Below are 22,634 nucleotides of genomic sequence, written 5' to 3'. Positions count from 1 at the left end.
AATACAGTATTTCCTGGGTTTTGTCCTAGAAATCCTGGTTTTAAAAAGAAAAATTAGTGAAGATCAAGAGCTATGGCACCATGTGTTTTGCCAGGATCCTAAGAAGAATCATAATAAATGCTTCATGTGCTCAAATTCATACTGTGTAATTTTCCTGTAATTCAGGCAGGCTCTTCTACTGTGTCAGTGCTCTCCCCCCAAAATTAACAGTTCTGCAAAGGGCAGTGGGTGAAGTCTGGTATCTATCATGGTGTGAGTTACAGAAGTTGGCAGGTTTGACAGGCTCTGAAGTCTAAAGAGGGCAAACAGTCAGGGGAAAGAAAAGCATGCTGGGAAAACCTAAGATGCATCTCCTTTCATGTTCATTTATCTCTGACATACAGCATGTCCATTTTACCTATCACACACAGTATTACTTCAATTATAGCAATGCTGGGCCTTATTTTCTTGGCCAATGTGATGGAGCACAAAATTTTCCATGCCACATAGAGTCTGTCCATGGTAACTAGGAGCATTGTTTAGGTTATAAACTATTTACACTAGAAACAATGGCGATTGGAAGTGATAATTCAAATTAATGGAAGGGAATGAGCTTACATACTTTCCTGAAAGTGCATGGAACTGGTCTGTAATCCTGGCACGAGACCTGATGTAGTGGCCTTGGGGCTCTGTTATAACCACTTTCCACCTCTGATCTGCCTTTTTTTTTTTTTTTATTATGAAGCCTGTAGCAGATATTAGTGGACAGGGGCTTCATAAAATGGTGTGCTCTCCTGTCATGAATGGGAGGTAGCCTCTACTCCACACCAGGCAGCCATATGAACTGGCACAAGGAATACTCAGGTCATTTTCCTATATTTCTCCACAGTAAATTCCATTGGTCCAACAAAGGTGCAAGGTGTTTCCGCTGCCTTAGCTCTGCTCTCCAGGTTAACAATAGTCCAAGGTTGCTGTATTGTAAAATTCTCAGAACTTCTCTTTTACATCCATTATTTCCATTTAATTAACTTCTTCTCACTAGTGACTTTTACACGGAGGCTTCACGTGTGGCAAGCCAGGGTATGAATGTACACTACGCTAGCCTGCCGCTTACTCTGCAACTGCACGCTAAAAGTTCTGTCGAGTGCTTTGATGCCAGAGTCTCCATTTAGATAAGTCCTTTGTGGGAGAGACTGACACAACCCTAAAGTGAGTCGTCAGATACATTTTCTTTTCTTGGCACACAGAAAGAGCCCAGAGGAGATGTTCATAACCAAAGCAAATGCTAAAGTGTTTGCTAAGGAGTCACTCTGATTACTTTCTAGGAGAGTCATTACCAAATAGAGATCAAATCATTACATATCAAACACAAGAACAGAATAGCGGCTCGTTTCCACAGCTACATCAACTGATGCTTAATACTTGGAATTTCTCAGCCTGAGAAAGTATAAAAGCACCAACAAAATGGGTTATATTCCCCCTCTTGCATTTTAAGCCACTGGCCCCCAGTAGTAGCATCTCTACTGAGATTACTTCATCTCCCCAGTGATGGACATGAGATCATCAATAAAAAACCCAAAAACAATTCCTGCTTGCTGTTGAAGTGGTTCTCACAGAAACGAGACCTCATTAGTGCAACTAAACACAGAGAATTATAGCGCCACAAGGTGACTGTGACAGCATTCATTATTGATTTGCTATCCATTTCTGCAGTGACAATTAAATCTCAAATATTACTATGCTTCTGCCATGGGCAGAAGACTAAGCTGTACAATAAAGTATTTATTTTATCACAGAAGACAAAGACGCAAAAAAATAAAAAACTCAAAAAACTGTTTAGTTCAACAGACTAAGAGTAATTTAATATTATTTGCTCAGTCTTATATGCACTGTCATATACTCGAGAAGAGCTCCATTGAAAGCATTTTCTCACCTAGACGGAGAGGCCCAAACTTTTCAGAAAAGCCACAACCTGAGTGCCACTTGTGTGTGCATGCAAATATATGCATGCAAATTCATTTGAATGTGCAATTTGTGCACACTGTTACCAAAATGATAGCATTTGCACATTCAGATCCCATTTGAAATTGCCCTGATGAAACAGATGAGTTGTGCACATGCAAATCCTGTAACGTAATATGCAAGTAAAAGTGCAAAAATGTACCCCAAGTGGATTATATATGCATAATAGTGCACACACAAATGGAACCCCTGGATCTGATTCTCTACTGCTTTGCATCTCATAAGTGCAAATCCTGATACTGCAGTATCATTTTTGTCGCAAAAACGCATCCACTCTTGGTGCTGAAGTATTGATAGTGAGAGCAGTGCAACGTGGGCAGCTAGCCCACCGTGCAACTCGGCAGCTTCTGCCACTAGGAATTCTGGGATGGGGGAGAGGAGCCCGCAGCAGCATGGGTTGCTGGGTCAATGTCCCATGGTGCAATGCGTTTCCATGCCGTCATTCACGGCATTGCTGGCAGCGACTCACACCATTTTTTCAATAGCTCCCCACCAGTTACTGCGTGCCCACCATCTCTAGCTGAAAAGATGGATCCCGTGCTACCCTCCACTATTTTTTTCAGCATTCTGAACACCGGTCGCGCAGTACATCATGAGCTCTGAATCGGAACAGGAATCCGAGGAGCCTGACCTGCTGAGTGACATGCAGACAAACAGCACCACAACTTACTGTTGCCATTCATGGAGCATCTTCACACGGTGAACTGCCACTTCTGGGCACATGAGACAAGCACTGAGTGGTGGGATTGCATCATTCTGCAGGTCTGGGATGATGAATAGTGGCTACAGAACTTTTGAATGTGCAAAGCCACCTTCATGGAACTCTATGCGGAGCTGGCCCCTGCCCTGCAGCACAAGGACACCAGAATAAGAGCTGCCCTCTCGGTGGAGAAGCGCATGGCAATCGCTGTTTGGAAGCTGGCAACTCCAGACTGCTACTGGTCAGTCGCGAATCAGTTTGGAGTCAGCAAGTCCACCATTGCATTATCGCACATACGTAATTGCGTTCTGCTGTGAAGAAATGTGACTGCGCAATGTGTGTGAAATAATGAATGGATTCACAGCAATGGGATTCCCTAACTGTGGCAGAGCAATCGATGGCACACATATCCCAGTTTTGGCACCGGACTATCTTGCGATGGAGAACATCAATAGAAAGGGGTATTTCTCTATGGTACTGCAGTGGTTGGTCAGAAAAGGTGCATGATGCTCATATTTTCAGGAACACTGGTTTGTACCGGAAGCTACAAGCAAGGACTCTTTTTCCAGACAAGAAGATTCCAATAGGGCATGGGTGTCGAGTAATGTAGGCAGGGGAAGGCTTGGCCTTCCCAAAGAGCCAGGCATGGCCCCACCTCCTCCTTCTGCCTCTGCAGCAGAAGCTTCCTGGGCACTGCTGCAGCCGCCTGGGCATGGCTCCGGGGTGGCTGGGGCCACCACACTACCAGCAGGCACTGGAACCATGTGCTGCCACCGCACTGGGGTGGCTGGGGTCACCAGCGGGTGCTGGCGCTCTGGGGCAACCGCTCAGGAGTGGCTGGGGCTGGCCGCCGCATTGGGGCCACCAGAGTCACATGCGATCACAGCTCCAGGGCGGCTGGGGCCACTGGTGGGTCCTGGGGCCACATGTGGCTGCCTCTCTGGGGTGGCTGGGGCCATGTGCATCTTGGGCTGCCCAACTGGTGCTGAGGCTGCTGTCCAAGGGTCTCGGGCAGCTGGGGGTCCTGGGGCATCCCTGTTGTGACTCAGGGTGGCTCAGCTCTGGGGCAGGGCTCCTCCAGCTGCAGTGGCGGGGGGTGGGAGGGGGGAAGAGTGCCACAGTGGCGAAGGAGGGAGCAGGAGGGGCGTGTTCTCAGGTGGAAGGGGAGGAGCCATAGGCTAGCCTCCCCTAACGGGCGGTTCATCCAGCGCCCATGCAATAGGGGATGTTGAGATGTCCATAGTGATCCTGGGAGACCCAGCCTACCCACTAATGCTATGGCTCATGAAGCCTTACACAGGCAACCTGGACAGCAGCAAGGAGTGCTTCAATAGCAGGCTGAACAGGTGCTGAATGAATGTTGAACATGCGTTTGGCAGGTTAAAGGCATGCTGGAGATGCCTTTATGGCAGGCTGGACTTAAACAAGGACTATATTCCTGTGGTTATAGCTGCCTGCTGTGTGCTCCATAATTTACATGAAGCTAAAGGTGAGAAGTTTGCCCCTGGGCAGACTGCAGAAGCGGATCACCTTGTATCTGAATATGAGCAGAAAGGTGCCAGGGGTATTAGAGGGGCACAACAGGGGGCCATTTACATAAGGGAGGCATTGAGGGCCCATTTTGACAATGAGAACCCATCAGGTGTTTTTTAAAACTGAGCTGTGACATTCTATGGCCGCTATACAGCTGTACATGTGTGTCAGTGGTAGGTGCACATATCATGTTCAACACATAAATAAAGAGTGCTTCTTGTTTTGAGAGTTACTTTTATTATTAAACACACAACATCACACAGCACAAACAAATCCTAGAGGGGAGGAAGTAGTGGGTGGCAGTGCCAGCTATGAGAGCTGAATGTAAGTCCAGCAGTCATTCTCATAGCTGTCTGAGGAGGTGGAATGAAGGGGGTGATGAGATGCCCATAACTTTGGTAGGAATGTGTAGGGAGAGATAGTGGAGTGCAGGGAAAGCAGTTCTGTTGTGGCTGAAGGGGGTGGGCGAGCTTGCATGAACTGTGTCTGCAATGACACTGTTGTCTTTAGAAGCTCTGTCTTCTCCTCCATGGCCTTGATCATGTACTCATGGCCAGCTAAAATTCTCTACTGGTTTTCCTTCCTTTCCTGTCTTTCCATCTTCTGAGATTCTGACATTGATTGTCTCCATGCCCTTTTCTCTCTTTTGGATGCCTCAGAGGACAAGAGGAGTTTCTGGAACATCTCCTCCTTGCTTCTCCAGGGTTGCTTCCTTATCAGTCGTAGGCAGTCCACCGGCATAGGGACCTTGGCTGTGAAGGTCACATCTGTGTAAGAACAAGAAACAGTGAACAAAACCATTATTGTGAGTGTCCTAACACTACACTTGAATCACTGTGAAACACACCTCATTCTCACTGTCTCCCTGAACAGAATACAGCTCCTTGATCAGCCTGAGAATGGTGAGTTGGGGTGTGGGGGGGGGAAGACCATCCAAATAGTCCTGGGTTCCGGATGCGTGATCACTTGGGACATATATGCAGGTCCATAGGGAAAGCAAATTTCAAATTGTGCCACCATTCTCCACAGGCAGGGGCCATAGAAGCAGATATCTCGCTCCTTAGAGTCAGCAAAGATGCTAGGATGCATCTCCACACAAGCAGCTTCAAACTGGGTCCCTATGCTGCATGATGGTGCGCTGCTTTGGTCCCCACTCAAGTGATTGGCATGGGAAAGTGACCTACAAGGGGGGCAGAAACACAGCTGCTCTGCCCAGGAATCTGAGGCAAAGAGTCGGGAAGTACCTCTGAAAAAGTTTCCTAAAGGTCACATCAGAGGATACCCGCAAAATCTCAGCGTACATTAACATGCTTCTCAGCCTTACTGCCTAGATGCACAAGGAAACGGGAAAGCACATGCAACCACAGCTACTCCTGTGCATTTCTATCCCTTCCAACATCTGTATATTTTAGCCAAGCTAATGACCCCCCATGCCTCCAGTATACAAGCAGCATCGGCTTCCAAACACTTACCAGAGCTCCCCTCTCCTTCATCCTGAGCTGAAGGGCTGGGGGTGGCTGTAGCTTTCTGGAGTCGAGAACAGCTCCTGACTCCCAGCCTCAGCAACTGAACTGTTCTGGGTCATTCTCCAGGTCCATTTCCTCGTCAATGACCTCTTTGTTGGAGTTCAGTTTGGTATCCAGTGGCCCTGGGGCTGCAGAGGTGTCTACGGGCATCTTGGGAGTGGATGTGGGGTCACCGCTGAGGATGGATTCCAGCTCTTTGTAGAAGTGGCAGCTCATTGGCTCTGCACCAGAGCAACCGTGTGCCTCCCTAGCCTTGTGTTAGTTCTGCCGCAGGTCCTTGATTTTAGCTCGGCACTGCATCATGTCCCACTCATAGCCCTTCTCCGCCATGGCATGAGAAATCTGGCCGTAGGTATCAAAGTTCCTTCAGCTAGAGCGGAGCTGGGACTGCATGGCAGAATCCCCCCAAATCCTGATCAGGACCAGCAGCTCCGGTGTGCTCAAAGTGGAAGAGCGCTTGCTGTGTGGAGCTGCCATGGTCACCTGGGAAGATGAGATGCAAGCTCTCCACGCCGATCAAGCAGGAAGTGGAATAACACTTACAAAACTTTCGCGACTTTCCTGGGGGAGGGGCAGGTGGCTGCAGAGCAGCAAACAGATGTCCAGAGTGGTCAGGACTGGCATTGTTGGAAATTTCTGGAGTCCATTTACCGTGACAAAAACATACAGCAGTGTCTACACTGCTGTTTGTCGCTAAAACGTTGTCGCAAAGAGCTCTACGCCTCTCGTTAAGGTGGTTTTGTTTTGTCGACAAAACAGGGCAGTTTTGTCGACAAAAGGGTCATTGCAGTGTGTACACCAGGATTGTTGTCGACAAAAGGTGACGTTTGTTGACAAAACTCTCTAGTGTAGACCAGGCCTAAGTATGCTATTGGATGCAAATGCATATCTTTGCTCTACTAGAGGGAGGATGGTGCAAGCAATGAGCTAATTGGGGACAAGTAAAGACTTTTGTGAAAATATAAATGCTAAAAGATGTAAAATATAATTACACATATGATTATGTTGCAGTCAAATGAACACTGATTCTTTAAACAAAGATTTATGTTTCCCACATCTTTGCAATTGTTTAAGCTAATTCGTTTTGTTGAACACTGAAAGAGATCTTAAAGACATGCCATGAAACATTCATGTATGCTGTTTGCCTGATTTTTATCTCTTTTATATTGATTTAATGCTGCTGTGAGGCTACTGATTTACTGGAGCGAATAAGATGCTTAGCTGGCGTGAGATCAGAATCAGGTCCTTTACATTTTATCTCATCAGAGCAAAAAATTACAGTCTCAGGATTTTTAATCTTTCTCTGGAGACAAACCCACAACAAACCCCCAGATCTGAACTCTGGAGAAACTTGAGCTATGAACAAAGGTTAGATTTAGATCTTGAACCTAGCTCAGTATTGCTTCTGCCAAAGACAGCCACAATCCAAACGTCTAGCATTGGCAACCCCAACAATTTGAAAATTATGAGCCAAGGCCAGAAAAAAACAAACATTAGATTACTTAAAGACATCTCATGATTTTTAAGCCAATAAATGTGTCCCCCCCCCTTTTTTTTTTTTTTGAGGGAAACCCATACATAAGAGCTAGAAACTTTCATTTAAAAATAAAATAAAATAAAAGTAAACCGAGATTCTCATGAGTTCAGAAGCTGTGGTTTTAACACACCCTCCCCACCAAATATTGCAAGACTTGCAATAAAAATCACAGGAGTGCAATGCTGACTCTTATGAGCCCTAGAAGGCTGTTCACTGTCTGATTTGAAACCCAGGATGTTCCTGTGCCTTTGAAATTAGGCACAAAAGTTTGCCAGTCCCCTAGTTAAAAGCATTATATCATCCAAGCAAACTCTCATTGACTGCACATACTGTACCTTGAGGGCAGGACACAGATAACTGCAAGAGCAGCTTCCAAGAGCAGATTTAACCTTTTCCTAGGTATCTTATACCAGAATCTATTCCTTCCCTATTGTTTCACTGAATGCTCCCACTCCAAAGATTCTGGTAGCTCCAGAGAAATAATAGTCTCACATTGTTTCCTCTGTTCCTTATTCCCTGTGGATTTACTGTGACTGTCCTGATGCCTTTATGGATTTATTGGAGATCTATTAGAATGAGTGGCAGCAAGTAAGCTACAAGACATCATCCTAAGCATGTGGGGCTGTTTGGACATGCAAACTCTGCTCTAACTCTGGGGCCCTGAAGCTGGCTCCTCTCATACAGAGGACTCAGAGGTAGCAAAAACATCTTGGGTGAAATTGTGCCCTGGGCGGAACAGGTGTAATTCCCACTGATTTCAATGTGAGTTATGTCCGGCTACACCAGGGCTAACTTTTGTCTTAAAAGTGCAAGCAGCCCACTGTTACTTACTTCTTTGCATTAAGGTACACACAGAGAGTGGGAGGAGCCCAGAGATTTTGGTTCCTTTTTCATTCTGGTTTCATGCAATTAAGAAACAATTTTTGTCTGTCCAGACAGCTGAAGCTTTAGTCCAGGCTTTTATCTCCTGCCTTGATTGTTGTAACCACCTCCTCTTCTATCTCTCTAGCACCCACATCACCCTCTTCAGTCCACTTCAAAATGGTATCCCTTGCTCACATAACTGATTGCGTAAGCTCACTGAGTCCCTCTGCTGGCTTCTCTGCCTCCACCACATCAGTTTTAAACTTCCTGGCCTCACCTTCAAGATCTTGCTTAACACTTCATTTACCCTCCCCATTTAGCTGACTTTATTCCCAGTCACCTTGTCTCCTGCTCTCCCCACCAGCAATGGCAGCAGATTGCACTCCTCTCTCTGGGGCCCGAGGGAAGATTCTCCCTGGGGGAGGACTGTGATGCTTCCCAAGGGTACCCAGGGTTGTGAGGAACAAGGCTACCACCTACCTTTAGTGCGAGGAAGCCTCGTCTGTGTCTTCTGTGGATCAGTTACTAACCACAATCCTCTAGCAACACAAGCACTGCCTTGCAGGCCTCTGCAGGCCCTGCCCTCTCTTTACACATGAAACTCCAACCACCGAGTCCTCCAAGTGTCACCTTGGAGTGCCCAGCCCCTGTTCCACTGGACACTCACAGAATCCCAGCTATTCCTATCCCAAAGGAACAGTTCAGTGCAGGTTATCAGTGACAGCACAGAACACAGCTCTGCTTAAGACACAGCACTAGGATTTGTTTATAGAGAAACCAAGGATAAGTTCATTTAACAAAGATCAGAGATTCGCACGATAACAAATAGAAGTATTGGAAACAACAGGTTACATTAAAAAAAAATCATAATAGACAGGCTGAAGCCTAAATTTAACAAATAAGACACTGCTATGCCATTAGAGCAAAAAGGTCACCCCAAATCCTTCTAGCGTATTACAACCAGGCTTGGCTGTGATCATCTGTTCATGAAAAAACACGCTGTCCTCTTGCCTCCGCAGTGGAAAGACCCAGAGTTTTCCTCTGTCCTTATAATTATATTCCAAAAATCCATTGCCTGTGCTTGTAAACAGGATAACCCTTGCTGCTTGCGCTTTCCTGTCTAGTGTCTCCCCCGGAGACTTTGCAATCACTCGACTAGGATTTTGCTTAAACTGTAAATTGACTCCCATTGTGAACCACACAATTTTCAAATGACATGTAAACAGATAAACAACTCTTGCCCAAAACTAAGCAGTTTCTCACCTTTTCTGGTGGCCAGCCCTAAGCCTTAAATACATCATTTTCAGTATACACATATAACTTCTTATTTATTATCCGTACATACGTTTCACAATGAGTATGCTGACCGGTATGACACGGGCTTTCATTAGAGACTTTACGCGACACTCTTTGGTGAACTAGTATGTAGATACCAGACCTAGGGGATCCCTGTAATCCTTATGCCCTCTGCAGTGTGCCCTCTGCTAATTGGCACCAAGAGGTCCTTGGGTCACAACGACAAGCAGGGGTACCAATGCCACCTTCTCCTGGAAGTTTTGCTTTGTAATCTGGAGCAACATTTGTGGAGGTTGCCCAAGAGACAGAGTAAGCCCAGCACATTTCCCAGCCTGCCTACCCCCACTGTCAGTTTGGAGGCTGGCTCTGGGCCTTCCTGTGCAGAGAGGCCAGTTAGGGGCTTGTGTCACTACAAGAGGGCAGTGAGTGAATCAGGTTCGTCATCTCTCCTTCACTGCATGAATCTCCCAGGCCAAATAGATTAAGCCCTTAGCTCTAGTCACCTGTCTCCAGCTACACTACCAAAAATATATCAACGAGAAAAAGGAAGCACGCTTCCTTTCCCTTTCCCTTTCCCTTTATTTAGTCAAGTGCTACTGATAATATGGTGTGAATTACAAATAATGAGGGCTATTGAGGAAATTGGACTGAATCGCCCACACAATTTTTTTCCTCTGCAAATTTTACAAAAATGCACCAGTTTTGCTTAACTCTATTCACTGGCAATGCAGAGAATAAAAATGCAGCAGTGCTAGACCTCTAACTATTGCCAGATAAACACCTTCCCTGCCCACCAGAACCATTTTTCCCTGCTAGCTTTTCAGCGTCAGATTCAAAAGCATTTGACTCTTGCATTGCTGCAAAAGGAGGACTTTGGTGCGTGAGGCAGGCAGCATTATCCGGACTCACCAAGTGCATTATGTGTTACCATGAGGACTAGACTAAAAGTAAGGGGAAGAACAAATTGTTGACAGACGAGATGATCTTCTACTGAGTAACTTTTGTTTTCTGGGTCAAGAAGCATTCAATTCACATTATCGTCCTCTAGAATGTATTTTAACATACACTAATGTATGTTGATGTTGACAAGATTTGTTCAAGATCTGTATGTTATAAAGTAAAACATACAGGGACAGATTCCCAGCTGGTGTTGATTGGCTTAGGTGAATCAACAGAGCTATACTGATTTACAGCAGCAGGTGAAGGTCTGGTCCACAGTGAGAGTGAAGTAAGTATAAAAAATGTTTATCTTGTTCAAATTGAAAAATACAAAAGCAACTGATTTCTTAAACCTGGATATATTCTTCTTCTGGCTCTGATTTAAAAAAGCATTGCATCAGGATTTTAAGAAGCAAATTCATGATGAAAACCATCTCAAAGCCTACATCTCTTTCAAGGACTATTACGGATTTCCGACAGTTTGATGGGAGAAGCAGCACAGCCTATACCATTGGCCAGATAAAAAGATATTTTAAAAATTCAAGTTAATTATTTTTGTGTGCGCAAAAATGTCAGGTTAAACCTGGGAGCAAAACAGATTTATTTTCAACATGTATGCACCATAGATATAAATAGAACAGACCCTCAACTGTTGTAAATTGGTGTAGTGCAATTGATGCCAATTTACACCAGCTGAGACATGGTCCAGTGCATTTGTTCAAGGATTGTATGTCTAGCCTTTGGTGGAAAACACATCCTTATAATCCATCACAGTCCAAGGGAGTGACCATCCTTATAGAATCTGCTATGGATTATATTTGTGTGTTTTCCCAGCAGATTAGACAGACAGCATTATAATTAATACATTTATTTTTGTTTAAGAAAGACATCAAACTGCCTGCCTGGATACTGTATTGAACTAGTCAAAGGAGAAACCTTATACACCATGCCTAATGGCCAGGCAGGTGGCCTGTTAGTGATTCATTTACATCTCTTGTTCACTTATCTGATTTAACAAAGAACAGATGATTAGGAAGCCTCCAAATTGTACCCTTCGCTATTACATGCAGCTCTGTGTTCGTGTTACTGTCACCATTAGCTCCCCCACTCTCCCCTGACTTTGTGTTCGACATGGCTTTTGAATTATGTTTCTGTTTAGACTGTGAACTCTTTGGGGGCAGGGATTATCTTTTATTTTATCTCTGCACAGTGTCGAGTGCAATGGAGGCCTGAGCTGGATATTACTGTAATTCAAATAGAATTTTAAAAAAGCCTAATGAAATCATAGGGCTGAATCCTAAGGGATGCTGAGTACTCAGCACTCCTACTGAAGTCAATGTGAGCTACAATGCTTAGCCCTGTTCTAGATTTGATCGCAGGATTTACGGTAACCTTGGAGGATGTGCATATCTGATCAGTGGTCCTCAAAGTACCCAAAACAAATCTCTTGATAAGTATCCAAACTGTTTGTCTACTCATCCAAACCTTGACTGTGCCACGTGAACCTCTTGATATCTCAGTATAACTAGGCTGGAAATCTCATGCTTCCTACTACTTCTTTCTCCAGTTGGGCTGGAAATACCGCACAGTATATGGTCACTGCAGTTTCTGATCTTAAAAGGAAGAAGGAAGACCAGATGTATGTGAAAATGCAAAAAAAAGGGAGAGGTGGGGAGGGGGAATTTAGTGCCAGTGAAAGATATCAGATTGATAGTACTGGGGACTAAAATCTTTTGTCTATTCCGGGAACAAATTTCAGCACAGAAATTGACAGCACAAACTTTCCCACTGTCCTGTACCAATGTGCCTCCAACCTTGCCTATAGGGTAAAAGGGTAATTCATGTTTCATGCCCATTCAATCCTTGGCCTCTGCTGAGATTGACAACAAAGGTGCTAACTGTGGTGGCAGTGACTGATGTGGACACGTACCCAATGGGATTGTGAGAGAAAAAAAATCACCATATACATAGGCAACTGAACAGACTTGTGATTAGAACTGGGACTTTTTTCCATGGGAAATTTTGAGTTGTTAGTGAAAAATTGAAAATCAGAATTAAAAATATTTTGAAATGCCACTACAGTGCCTCATGGCAGCTGTAGCTCAGGTACCTCGCATTCTCATTCTGTCTGATAGGCTGAACTCCCTTGTTGGATATCTCCCATGAGGCAGCAAATGATTTCCCCTATTGGTGAGAGGAGACAGTGCATCATAGCAGTCATATGGCCCTGGTGCATCTCAAAGAGTCCAGCTGGAGAGACCATGCCATAGGAAAATGGAAGCATGAAATACCCAAACTACACAACATGGATAGAAACTAGTTTAGGCTTGAAATTAGATGAAGGTTTCGAACATCAGAGGAGTGAAGTAGTGAAACAGCCTTTGAAGGGGAGCAAAACACCTAACTTGTTTCAAGACTGAGCTCAATAAATTTATGGAGGGGATGGTATGATGGGGCTGACTGCAATGGCACGTAGCCGATCTGTGACTGCCAAAAGCAGCTATCTCCAATGGCTGGTGATGGGACAGTGGATGGGGAGGGCTCTGAGTTACTACAGAGAATTTTTTCCCATATGATGGCCATATTTGGGGTTGGGAAGGAATTTTCCCTCAGTCAGAGTGGCATAGACCCTGGAGTTTTTCACCTTTATCTGCAGCATAGGGCACAGATCACTTGCAGGTTTAACCTAGTGTCAATGGTGGATTCTCTGTAACTTGAAGTCTTTAAATTATGATTTGAGGACTTCAGTAACTCAGGCAGGAGTGATGGGTCTATTTTGGGTGTTGGTGGGTGAGGTTCTGTGGCCTGCAATGTTTAGGAGGACAGACTAGATGATCATGATGGTCCCTTCTGGCCTTAAAGTCTATGAGTCTCTGGGGCTCCACAGCAGCATTTCAGAATCAAATACTTGGAATTTTGGACAAAGCTAGAAAACTTTTCAGTTTTCAGAAGCTCATCTTTTTGTGGAAAAAATATGAGGAAAGCAGACACATTTTGCAAACAAATTCACTTAGTTGAAAACCCAATTTTCCACTGAAACATGGTTTTGATGGCAAATTTTCAACGAGTCTTCTTTTGATGATGTTTTGCTTACTACCAAGCTAGATTAGAACCAGCCACTGAGAAACCAAAGACTTTATATTTCATTACCAATTCCCTGAGATAGCTAGTCCTATCTGGAAAAAAAGCATGCTTCATTATACCTATTCAAACCTTAGAACAGTGTTGATTCAGGATTAGTTTGGGGGAAGGCTTAGGGGGTCATGTTTTTTGCAGGTGGAATGCTCACTCCTTGTTTGTGTTGGGCTTTGTCTACACTACAAACCTATGACAGTAAAACTACGTCACTCAGGGGCATGGAAAATCCACACCCATGAATGACATAGTTATACCAACCTAACCCCTGGTGTAGACACTGTTATGTCGATGGGAGGGCTCCTCCCATCAACATAGCTACCGCCTCTCAGGGAGGTAATGTGCCTACACCATGGGAGAAGCTGTCCTGGTGGTGTAGATAGCATCTTCACTAAGCTCTGCAGTGGCACAGCTGCCTTGTTGCAGCTCTGTATGTGTGAACAAGCCCTAAGAGTCCTTCTTTCAATAGTCTTTCTAAAGCCATGGTGTGCAACATTTCAACAATCTCTCCTCAGATCTTCTGTCAGAAAATAATTGCTCTCTTTTATTCTATAGTTTACCATCCAAACCATGAAAATTAGATTAAAAGTCCGAAAGTAAATAACGTCTGCTGAATTCATAGTACTCTGCCCAGTGACTGTCAAGTCTTCTTCCTTTGTAAACATGTGTGTAAGTCACAGTTTAAACTAAACACCTTCATGACAAAAAAGCATGATGTTTTACAACAGGGCTCGTGAATGCATCACTTTTTCTGCCTCTTTTCATGTATCACCTCACGAAGGGATCTGCTGGCCTCAAAAACAGGGAGGGAGACAGTAAATCTTGTAGGCTGTTACATGTCTCGTTTAACACAAGTGGCATCAGTTACAGCACATCTTCTACAGTTTAGCTTGTAAAAGGTGCTCTATACAAGAACAAACTAAAAAAATCCTTGATGAATCATTTTGTCGTCACTGTGGGTCAACTGATTCTTCCTTATGTTTTGCCCAGAAACATAACATGAAAGCTGACACATTAAGTAACAGAAGGTTGATAGTAACTTTCTCATTTTTTCCAAACATTCCTGCAACTCTGTCTATAATATATATATATATATTTGTTTACAAGGTCTGGTTTTGTACTTTGGGTTTCACCTCAGTCATCTGGTTGCTAAGCAGCCAATCTTTTCCATTGTTTGTCCTCATTACGACAATGCGCATGATTAGTATGTCTTTTGCTTCTCAATATGCGCTGAAGTTGAACGGTTATCTTTAAGATCTCTTCTGGGAATTCATTATTTCACTGCCCCACTTGGATTTCTCTTTTCCATTTCCGCTTCTAAGTGGAACAGTGATTTCCCAGTGGTAGTAACCTTGACAGTCATTTGCTAATTATTACTGTATAGGTACAGCTACAAAGTGGATTTTTGTGTTTTTCCTTTAGAAAATAAAGGGCCAGATCCCAGGCTGGTGTAAATGCATAGTTCTCTACTGAAATCAACAGCGCTATATTGATTTACACTAGCTGAGGGTCTGGCCATTGAGAATTTTATTTAAAAAAACAAAACAAAACAAAAAACCTCCAAATAGCAACTACATTTTGCTCACCATACCCTCATGAATAATCCCACTGGAGTCAAAATTCTATTAGTGTAACATGCCCAGCCTTTGACCCTATGTGACATTACTTCAGGTGTACTTTGCCCATCATAAGCTAAAAATAAGTAATTAAACATTAGCTCCATTTACATCTGTGCTTAATGACACCCTTCAGCTAAAGAATTGTGGCCCAGCTACTTCTGAAAACTTCCACTGGATTTTGTTTTGCTCATGAGTTTTTTTTAAAGAGTAGTCATTTTATAATATTCAAATGGCAGCCTGTTGGATATAGTATGAAAACTTATTTGGCATGGGGCTGATACACATAACATCAGCACCAGATCCCACACAATCTCATTTGTATTGACTTAGAACAAAAAAAAAAAGGTCCAGACACCTCGGGGTGTTGTTATAGTTAACATGCTGTCAGTGTTTCCACTCTTCTTAAAGAAGTTAAGAACTTGCCTGTTAACATTGCTTCAGAATAAAAACATAACTGCTCAGTTATGCAATGACATTGTCAGTAGGCCAAATCCTGAGATCCTTACTCACTGCTAACTCCCGCTAACTTCAATGGGAATTATGCCTGAGTAAGGAATTAAAGGGGAAAAAAAAAACAAAAAAAAAAAACCCACAACGGAGCCAAACCCTAGAGTGAAAAAAAATCCTTTTAGTATCTTGCCTTGTTCATAAAAATACAATTTTTGCACCAGGAAAAGGCCAGCTGACACAATGTACTTCCCCTTATCTGAATGATCTTTATTCCAGCTTCTTGATTTTTCCCCATCTCTGTAAATCCTCTGCTTCTTCAGCACCAAATATAGGTGTATCTTGCATTTGTCTGTACTTCCTGCTTCTTTTGCCTCTCAGTCACTTGTTTTTGTGTGCATTAGCTCTATCTAGGTTTCCTATTTACTTGCATTGCTTTAAACGTCATTAGAGATGGAGCTGAACCAAAAATCTTGGAACCTTATGCCGTGCAGAAAGTTTGGAAACTGAACCTGGGTCTGAATTTTATGGCTGAATTAACCACCAGACTTCAGCATGCAGCTCTATATCCCCCACGTTACAACCATTCTTTCCCATAAAACTGAAATCCCACATCCAAATATTGCAGCTTGTCTTCATCTCTTTGTTTTAAGATCTTATCAATGTGAAAGTCTCTCTCAATATTTTTATCCTTTCCATAATTTTAACAAATGCCTTTTAGGTGATCTCCATGTCTCAGCTTTGTTAGCTTCTTTATCCTTCCTAACTTAAATTTTTCCAGCCTGATGTCATATTTGATATTTTATACGCTACCTTCTTGAGAGTAATATCTTTCCTGAGATACAGTGGCCAATAGTGGGCATAGAGTTCTAGGGGGAAGGAAGGGGTCTAGTGACTTCTTTATATGGCAGATGGGTCATCTTTTTAGTTGTATATCTACTGCACAGCTAACACAACCCTGTATTCTGTTTGCCTTTTTATTGCTGCTGAGTCTTATGCTGATGGTTTGAATGATTTTTCCACAAAAGCTGCTATATCTGGCTCAGTGAGCTAGATGATTGTTCTATTTAGTACAAGCTCTCTAGCTTGGTTCCTTGTTCCTAGATTAGTTAACAAATAATTGACAAATGCAGGGTCACCTAAATAATTAAAAACCTTTCCAATCTGAATGCAAGTTCCTCACTATCTGCCCGGTCTCCAATTTTAATACTGTCTGCCATTTGGAGATCTACTTTTCAATTCCTACTTCAAAATGGTTCATACGCTTGGAGTAGAATGCTGAAAACAATTCTTAAGCTCTCAACATTAACCTATTTCCGCTACAGAAAGTTTCCAGCTAAATCTGTATTTTGGCTCATATGTATTGGGCCATCAGTATGCTCAGTGCTCTATAGATGTAGTCAACGTTCCGCCCGAAGGGGCTTTCAATCTAACTTGGAAGAGAATTATTATAATAAATTCTTGACACTTTATAGATATGTGAAAAGACATTGTAAGCTCCTCGGCTCAGTGACTATGTAAAATATATACAGAAATATCTGATAAATTGGAATTATTTGATAAGTGAATTCATCCTATGTATTCGACTGCCTCACTTGCCCTCTGACCCGCTAATCTTTCTTTTTGGTGTTTATTCTAACATTCTAAGTAGAGCTGTCCAAAACTGTTCAAAATTGGTTTTCATTCTGATTTTGAACAAAAGCATTTAAAAAAAAGTTCCTATAAACTGTAAATTTTTCATTTCTGAAATAAAAATCTGCTCTCAATAGCTGCTGATTGAAATTAACATGGTTGTCAGTTTCACACAGCCCACCACCCAATAGCAGAGGTGAGACTGATAAAAAACATGTCAATTTCAGTCAGCAAGTGCCAGGGCTTCCAAGGTTGGGGGTCTGGGACAGTCCCACCACACAAGGACCCCAAGGCTTCCAGACTTCTGGGCCAACTGCCTTTCCAGTCTGTGTGCCTCTTGTTGAAGCTAGCTCACCACTTGGTGTCAGACAGCCTAGGGAGCCACCTGGTGTGGGAGTCTAGGAGCAGTAGAATTCCCAGACCCTGGAACAGGCTGCATGGCAGATGTCTCTCAGAAAATACATTTTTTCTAGTGAAGACATAGCTCAAGTCTTAGAGTAGTAACAGCTTTTCTGAAAAGAAAAAAAAAAAAAAATTCACAGCTTCCATGTCCATTATTATGCAACCCTGTGGGGTTAAACATTTGGAGTTTTACTTCACTGAGTGGGGAGATTCTGGGTTTCTTAGGGAGTCACAAAGAAGTGTTCAAGCCAACAGCTGGAAACTCTGACTTATACAATTCCCTCAGAACTCGGTAGAATTGGATGCTGTAGAGCATGCCTGCCCAGAAGCATCTCCTGCTGAGGTAGTATGGCACTGCCTGTACTCCTGCCTCAGGTTCTCTTCCCCAGGAAAGCAATCATTCCACATTAGGCACTTTTGTGTCAATAATACCCTCCACAGGCCTTGTTTATTACAAAACCTCCTACAAAAGGAACCATAACAAAAAGTTCCACCTAAACAAAAGTTAGTTTTGGCTTTCAGGGTTCCTCTCAAGCCTGCCCTCTAAGCTCCATTCCCAGTCCTGCAGTGTTCTCTCTGAGTCTTTATGACTCTCCTCATGGCAGGCACCCCAGATAACATACCGGAGCTGGGTAATTCAAACTACTATTATCCTTCTTACCAGGAGTCCCCAGCAATCCCCCTCGAGCAGGGGGGAGGAAGGGGCAATTTATCTGCCTCAGCTGGCCCCACTTAATCCTCAAGCTCAGAGGATTTGGGCTCCTGCTGTTGTCTGCTTGTTACTGACTCAGCACCTTCTTACTCCTCTCTGTACCTACAGAGATCTGCCTTGCTGTGAAGGAGGCAGCATTTATGCTGGCTCCTTCTCCCAGCTCATTCCTTATTGGCTGGGTTGGAGGAGAGCCCTGCCCCACCCTCTCTGCAAGGGTCCAGGTCCCCAGCCCTTAAAGATACAGTAATGGATTCCTTCTAGATGCTACTTCTTCCCAGGACCACTTTTCTCTCCCCATATCTCCTCAGGGTTTATGTATCAGACCATGTCAAACTCTTAAAGGGCCATGCTATGTGATAGGGAGGATTGACCACTAGGAAATACAGCCCTTCAGGGACAGACTACTCTGTCACATTGGACTCTTGGTAACTAAGGCCTTTGGCTTTATATGCAAAGAGCTGAAAAGAATCATCTCAATAAAGTGTTTAAAACCCTGCAGCGAAGCATTCCCCAAAAAGCGTTTCTGTGACATGTGTGGCGAATTCAGGATATATGCTGGTAGCAATGTGGAGAGAGAGACAGAGTTAGCAGCTGGAGTTTGGGATGGTCATGAATGGCAAGTACCTTTCCATTCCATTGTATTTGCATTTTACACACACACACACTCTCTCTGTAGTTGCTGGGTTAATGATGGGAGGTGTGGTACACAGGACAGAGTGCTCGACTGATGTTCAAGAGTTCTGAGCCAGCAAAGCATCTAAGGACATGCACTACTTTAAGCATGTGAATAATGCCACTGAAATCAATGGGGTTACTTCAATCCTTAAAGTTACACTCGAGTTTGAGCACTTTGCTGGGCCCAAAGACAAGGAGGGAGTACCAAGCACTCAGACGCTGGTGCATAAATGAGTGAGAAATTATAAATAGCGGGTGAAATTGAAATCACTAGCAAAATGCTCATTGACTTCAATGGGGCCAGGATTTTACCTGGGATATTCCAGAGGGTTGCATAGAAGGAACCTAAGCAGCCAGCGGAGGAAATGAGAGCAGAGACAGTCAGGGCAGAGCTATGTCCTCACCCTCAAGGGGCTGAAAGAGTATGAACTTGATGTGAATGAGGATTCTGTTTTTCTGCCTGTTTGCTATGAAGCACCTGAGTCTCCGCCTATTCCATGGCCCTTTCCCCTTAACCATTAATCTCCTATGATGCAGAACTCTGCTGAAATCTTTTTGGAATATTTAAATGAACAGCAGCCCTTGAATTTCATTTATCTATCATGGCAGCAATAGCTTCAAAGACCTCCAGCAGGGGAATTAAGCATCAACTCCCCGCTGGCTATCCTTCAAACTACACCGTGCCATTTCCCATCCTTGGGAATCCTTTTTGAATCTAGTGGACTTTAAAAAAATACATGTTAAAGGTTCCCAGATTTCTGCACTCTTTTCTTTTAAACTTTGCAGCTTTGTGCTATCTACACCTGGCCCTTTCTCCACATAGCAAATAAGAACCGGCTGTACTGTACCTAGCTGCAATGGAATGATTTAACAAACAACAATGCGGAGAGCAAGATTGTCAAAACTGGGTTTCTACAGCCAGGCTCCTGTATTCACAATTAGGCATTGTAATAAGTGGTTTGGTCTTCAAGAATACTTGGCCCCCAGCAGCTCCCAATGACTTCAGCTAGTGTGACCAGATAGCAAGTGTGAAAAGTATGGATGAGGGGGCAGGGAGCAGGTTGCCTATATAAGCCAAAGCCTCTAATATTGAGACGTCTGGTCACCCTAACTTCGGCACAGGCTTTGATAGTGCAATGCTGCATGCTCAGTTCTTGAAAATCAGGCCAATCATGTAGGCCAAGAAGGAAAATGAGCCTGCTGGCCTCTGGCGAGATTGGAGGTGAGGACAAAGGCTACCAGCACTTTTACCCCGAAAGCAACAGAAAGGTATGAGAGAGAGGAAATGAAAGGTTGGTTTGGATTGATGCCCAAATTCTCCCAAGTGAATCTAGTGAATCTTTGTTATGAACATTTGATCTAGTTTTGAGTGTACAGATATACAGCCGGCACTTGTTTGAGCTCAATACAATATGGTCATAGGACCAAATTCTGTGCTGGGGTAAGTGGCATAGATCCATAACAGATCTCTGCCAAATGGTCCTGGGAGTCAAATGATGGCTATTATACTGGGCAACAAGTGCAATGTTTATTCCTTGGTGTTGGGTAGTCTTACTTTTCATATACTGGGGAGGCTGCGAGTTTTATTGACCAGGAGATATGATACCTTGGGGGGAGGGGATCTTTTCAGGGGCTCAGCAGTTGTTGGTAGAGAATAAACTATGTGTTCCCATGTTTATTGCTTTTGATGGAGCATATTTATTATCAATTGCTTACATTTCCACAAAGAGTTAGCTTCATTTTATTACCTTCTCTTTTAAAGAGGTCTGAACTTCTACAGTCTTAAGTTCTTTGTATGGATTGTGTGACTAGCTAACACCTGTGAACTTAAGTCTCAGAAACTGCGTTCTCTGCGTGGTGCAGCTCTGAGAGGGACGGGGTTGTTTCATTTTTAAAAACTTGCCATCAGTTCCTGCACCATTTCTGGAAAGTCCTTCATTTATCTACATCACAGCAGCTCTGTTGCCATCAATTTCCCCTTTGCTGATCTCTAAATATTAATTTGTCAGAGTTCTGTGCCATTTCTCACTAAGATCAGATGAGAATTATGGCAAAAGCAATAACTATAGTCTACACAAGTGGTCCCCAAACAGTGGAGCATGGGGAGTCGTGGAGGAACATTTGGGGGAGGGGAGGCACGGTAGGGCCTGGGCCAGCCGCCACGGGGGGTAGGGAGGGAGTGCCGCCCAATCCTGCTCTGTCCCCAGCCCCTTCCTCCATCCCTGCCCCAGCCACAGTTCTAGCCCTGGCTCCCCTCCTGACTCTACTCCCAACTGCGGCCCCAGCTACAGCTCTGCTTCCAGCCACGGCCCTTCTCCTGGCCCTGGCTGTGGCTCCACTCCTAGCTATGGCCCCCACTGCAGTTCTGGCCCAGACTTGGCTCCTGGCCCCAGCCCTGCTCCTGGCTCCAACTCCCAACCCTGGCCATAGCCCTGGCTCCCGCTGTAACCCTACTCCTGGCCCTGGCTCATGACCACAGCTCCTGAGTGGGTGTGGACAGATTCCATTGCAGGTAAAGGGGGAGCGTGACAGAAAACGCTTGGGTACCAGTGGTTCACACAGTAGTGGATTTGCTGATACAAGAAGTCTGAAAGAAAATTCCACCAGGCAACTAAACTACCCAACACCCCGCTGCCAACTACCCAACACCTTCTGGCCAGCTTGGGGGCACATCAGAAAGCTTGTACTGTCACTGTCCATATGTACCTATTCTATTAATAACCAAATAACTGTGGTCAGGAGGGTTGTGAATTTGGAAGCTTTCTCAATCACAATGGTCACTTAAATAAATACATAAATTCCGTTTAAAGTGCAGGAATAAAAGATTCCTGGCCTGTAGTTGTAGCACTCTCTACTACCTCAGGGAGACTTGACTATGATTTCTGTTCTTTTGATTCCTGTGATTGAACTGGCAGAGGCTGTGAATGCCTGGGTGGGCAGTGCATTTACACTCAAAGGGCAGAAAAATCCCCTTCACTCACATTACTTTCTGCCTACCCAGGCCCAGATTCAGGGAAGACACCCCAAATGAGGAGGAGAGAGATCCATTTCCTTATCATAAATAATATTTTCTATTGCTTCATTTCCAAGGTTCCAATTTGCTAGTGAAAATAACTTATTGTACATAAAAAAAACCAACATGAAGTTATACCAAGAGAGAAATAAATTTGCATCCAAGCACGGTGGACACTTTGTAATGCTGAACATTTCAGGGCTGTTAAAAGTGAGCACGCAGCAGACCGTGGAGGAGCAAGAGCAATGTATTTATTGTAAAGAAAGTAGCCCTGACTCATTTATAGAGGAAATGGAGGGTCAAGCCTCTGGAGTTTGCTGTACTTCAACCATACTTATGACATGAGCTAAAGGATTATCATCCATTTTCACTGTAGGCAACTTTAAACTTGACTAGTCTTGACCCTGGAAATTTTGTATGTACAGAAAATATGAGGTCTGGCTCTTGCTTCTGTGATGAAAGCACTTGGGTGAGCTGAGGAACAGAGAGGAGAGAGATGAAGACTGGAAGGCAGAGACTAATTGAATGACAGTTCATCTAGACCCATACAACATCTAAGAGAATTAAGTATATTTGTCATTAGGACTAACTGCTAAAGGTAAA

At 43.9% G+C, this 22,634-nt stretch overlaps 1 protein-coding gene across 1 annotated transcript in view; it reads right to left on the bottom strand.

The window, feature by feature from the left end:
- Positions 1 to 22,634, bottom strand: part of STAC (SH3 and cysteine rich domain) — a 100,551-nt gene that overhangs the window by 69,941 nt on the left and 7,976 nt on the right. The window lies entirely within an intron of this gene.

Source organism: Emydura macquarii, unplaced genomic scaffold (assembly GCF_026122565.2).
Source record: "Emydura macquarii macquarii isolate MOO-44397 ecotype Brisbane River unplaced genomic scaffold, CSIRO-AGI_Emac_v2 contig_2321, whole genome shotgun sequence".
NCBI classification, from domain to species: Eukaryota; Metazoa; Chordata; order Testudines; family Chelidae; genus Emydura; species Emydura macquarii.
Note: the sequence above shows the minus strand (reverse complement) of the source record. Positions and strands in the feature narration are given on the sequence as shown.